Raw genomic sequence first — 4368 nt, forward strand, 5'->3', positions numbered from 1 at the left:
GCCTTCCCAGCATGCTATACATCAGGTTGCATTTTTAAACATCAGTGCCACCCAATCTACTGCTTGTGCTGGTCCCACAACTGACCGAGGTTGTCGGCTTTGCCTTCATCTTCGCTTCCACAGCTCTGGCAGAGCCTGCAAGGGACAACATGACTGTTAGTTCACAGCTCTCAAGTCACCGAGCTGCCCACCTGGAAGTGAGTAGTTCTCTGTCAAATCTGTGTTTTGCTTCTTTCGCATGGTTTATCTCAAGGGAGAGCCATTGGTGACATGCATGTAACAGCAACTTCTGCCTTCTCCCTGCCCTGTGGCTTGGGGCTGCATTAGGAGCCGGTGCCTTTGGCTGAGGACATGTCTTGCTCTCCTAATTTGTGTGCCTGTCTGCTTTAGGGTTATTCAAGCAAAAGAAGACCCAACCCCTGTGACCACCCCCGCAGAGCTGAGGAAATGAGTACTGGTCCCTGTTCAATGAGGGAAAACACTTTACTGAAGAGACAAAACATCTTCATCACTCTAAAAGTATTCCTTAAATAAGCAGCCATAAAAAAAGTAAGATAAGGGCTCCTGGGCATTGCACGTGAGGGCTGTGCATCGTGCACTTGGTGTTTGGAGTTCGTCTGCTCGTGAACGGTTTGCACCAGTAAAGCCCAGAGTTGTGCAGGTGTGGGTGCCGGTGCCAGCACATCTCCAGTTTGTGGAGGCACATCCCGTCACTGGTGGGCCTGCTGTTGAGCTGCCCACAGCCGCTGCAAAACAACTGTCAGCCTTTCCCCGCTTGGTGGCCAAATGTCAGCGGATTCAAATCTCTGGCGGCGAACGTGGGCAGCCAGCTCTTTGCTCTTTCCATCGGCGCTGGATCAGATGACAGACTCCCCTGAGTATTATCATCGTTATTTATTTGTATTGTGGCAGTGCCTAGGAACATCTCCCCCATGGACCAGGAGCCTTTCATGCTGTATGCTAATGTAGCACAGGTCGTGACATGCATCATCAGTGCTGCTGTGCTGAGTAAATACTGAGTTATTGCAATAATGTTGCCTCCCCGCCATCCTCATCCCTCTGCTTCCATGTCAGCTTGGAAGTAGCATCCAGCCATCACTGTTAATGCCTTCCTTGAATCTGGTTAATTTGATGGGCCAAAATGGTGGCGAACTGGCTGCTCCGCAGGGCCATGTTGCAGAGCAGCCTGGGAGCGATGCAAAGCTTCAGTGGGCAGCATGGCCCCTCTAATCCTGACCGGCAGGCTAATGCAAGCTGGAGAGCATCTCTAGAAAGCAGGGTTGTGCAAATAGGCTGGTTCAGTTAAAGCAACAGGTCTCCAACTAAGCATAACGGGGAGGAACTGTTTCACTGGGTTTTGCTCTGTGAGACCAGCTGTCTCAATTAACTGTCTCCCCTTACAGTGTTTTTCAACTGTACAGAGATGAGCCAAGGACACATGAACGTAACGTGATCTAGGAAGGATCCCCAAGTGCCAGGAAGTTGGAGCGCTGTTGCCTCCCCGCCGGCTGCGCTGCTTCTCCTCTTTATGGACGTGTGCAGCCCGGCCGCTCGCTGAGCAGGGCTCCTCCGAGCAAAGTTTGGAGGATAGCTGTTCAGGCTTTCACGTGCTCACGGTTGTATTAATGCTGCAGTAGCTCCCTAACCCTTACATCACAGAGCTCCTGGGTGCTCTTGTGCAGTTGCCTGGAGTGGCTATTGCTCTTGGCAAAAAAAACCCAATTTACTGGTGATGGTGCAAAACGTCTGATTTGTGGGGGAAACACCTGAGCGATGCACACTGCTGATCTCTGCACATGGCTTCTCTCCTGCCTAAGGCTCCCTGCAGCCTCCCCAGCCCGTGTCCCCAGCCCCGTAGGGATGATGGGTCGTGGCTGTGCCCAGGCTCCCCACTGGCTTCTTACCCCTTTTGGGGGAGGCCAGCCAGGTGCAGGACATGCTTTCTGCCCCTGCTATTGCTACCTCTATCGCTCCTCCTCCTGCAGCCCTGGCCAAGTGCCCCGCTCTGCTATTTTCTGCCCCTGTTTCTGGGCTGCTCTAAAGAGCGTGCGTGCCCCCTTGTCTTAGGGGCAAACAGTGGCAGTGGATGCTTCATAGAACCTCTGGGCAGCCACAGTAGCAGGACAAAGCTGCATCAGCAACAACCAGCAAGAGGAGGGCATTATTGGGTGGTAACAAGACTTCTGAGGATTTGCCTGAGGTTCTGTGATCCCTCTGTCGTTCAGCTTTGCTTGGGGCTCCTCTCCCTGCTGAATTCTGCCCACAGCTACCCTGATCCCATTGCTCATGCTCGAGCAGGAGCAGTATCATCTGTGAGATGGAGATGCTGGGGCACCATGAGCTGGTGATTTTTGGGACCATTCAGTGTTAACCCCTGCCATGCCAGCAACTGCTCTGGCTTCGCCCCCACTTGCATGGTGTCCTGCTCAACCCCGCAGGCATGCAGGAGGCCCAGGTGGCATGGTGAACATCATGTGAGGCAAGGAGCCGGGGGCTGACAGCGGCCCTGGGCCAAGTCGTTATGACCATCTGCTCTGCGCTGTGCCAGGCCAACGGCTGCTATAAAGAGCGTGCGTGCCGCAGAGCGCTGGGGATTTGGTGGTAACAGGAGCTGAAGGACTTCAGAGAGGAGCTGACTCTGTCTTTTCAGCTCTGCCTTGTGTATATTTATCTGTACATACAAATAGAGAGCGCTGGCTGAGATGGTTGGGCATCGCTAAGCTGTGCAGGGGCATGCTGAGCTGGCTTCCAGCGTCCCCATGCCTTCGGCTCCATCCAGCCTTGGTGCGACGTGGAGCAGCCAAGAGGTTTGTAGGGCAGCAGCCAGCAAGGCAGAAGGTTGGGGTTGCCAAATGTGGGCAGCAGGATTTGATGGTTTTCTGTGCTCATTTGCAATCCGGAGGTGGGATGCTGGGGGGTCCCTGCCTGGGGGATGACTCGGGATCGCAGGGAGGGGAGAGGCTGCTGCTCATGGCGGCAGGTAAAACCAAGGGACAGGAGCCACGAGACATGTTGTGATGGTGAGAAAGATGGGGGAGAGCAGGAGCAGACCCTGTCCTCTCGCTTACGGGAACTGCAGCGAGTGCCTTGGTCAGAAATGGGACTTTTATCTAAAATACACACCTTGGCAATGCGGAAGAAAAGCAGGAAAGGGCTTTTGCTCGGTGCTATAGAGCAGCCGTCAAACACCTGACTCTACATTTTGATTTCAGCCAACAAAATTAATGCAGTCCAATGCAAGGCTTTCTCTGAACTTGGTTTTGATTTTTCAGGAAAATGTGTTATCAAAGGCAGAAACACGGTGAAAGTATTGAATGAGGAGTGCTCAGGTATTGTGCGCCCAGGGAGGTGGTGCAGCGCGGGGCTGTGCTTCGGGACCTCAGTATTAGGGAATTTTCTAATATTCTGTCTTTGACTCTTAGTCCTGTCCTTTTCTTTTAACTTGTGAAAGGCATAAGGCCACTCCTAGCTTGGTGGAAAGAGATTTTCTTTGTGAGCCAACTTGGACAAACTTCAGGACCTGCTTAATGCTGGTTCTGGTCAGACTGAGCTTCAAAGGGACATTAATTTCAACCGAGCTTTAAAATTTTTCACAAACTGGTTTAAAAACAAGGTTTATCAAAATGCATCAACATTGAAAAGAACTATTTAAAAATAAATCGGTGCTTACAATAACTGAATTTAGAGGACCAGAAATGTAAGCGTGGGAAGAAATGGGTGATGGTGACTCCCTACAATGTTTCCTAAACTGAAGAAGATCTTTTATTTCCATTCCAAAAGCACAGCGAGAGTCAAAGAAAAAGAAACCTGAATCTAGTTGACTTAAAGGTCATGAGACTTAGCGTCATGATATTTGAGGGTCTCATGATTTTTTTAAATGTTAATACTGCAAGCCCTGTGTTGGGAAATTCACTGCCACTAGTTATCAGCTACGTCTTGAAGACTGAAGTTGTTTCTGATCTGCTTTAGTGGAGGTTTGTTGACAGAGTTATCAAGTTACTTGTAGGAAAGATCTTTTATACAAGGCCTGTGAGATAGTATGAAACTGCAGAGTTTTTTTCCTAATTCCTATAACATTTCTGCTATTTGCTGACCAGCCCAAAAAGTGTTTAGTTTTTTAGGATTTTGGCAGCTGAAGTCACCATTGCATCTCTAGTTTTTGTCCTCAGGGATCTCAGCACACCTCAAAGAGGTCATCTGAGCTCCTGCCCGCATCTTGGAGAGTGAGGGCTGAGGTCTGGGGGTGAAGCATCCTGTGAACCTGGTGCACAGCTGGGTTTAAAGGCACATTTCTCTTTAGTACTTGATTTTCTGAGCCTGCCTCTTCTCTGCTTTCCCCAGCCCTGAATTTTATGCTGTGCTGGTTTT

Source organism: Aptenodytes patagonicus, chromosome 6, assembly GCF_965638725.1.
Source record: "Aptenodytes patagonicus chromosome 6, bAptPat1.pri.cur, whole genome shotgun sequence".
NCBI classification, from domain to species: Eukaryota; Metazoa; Chordata; class Aves; order Sphenisciformes; family Spheniscidae; genus Aptenodytes; species Aptenodytes patagonicus.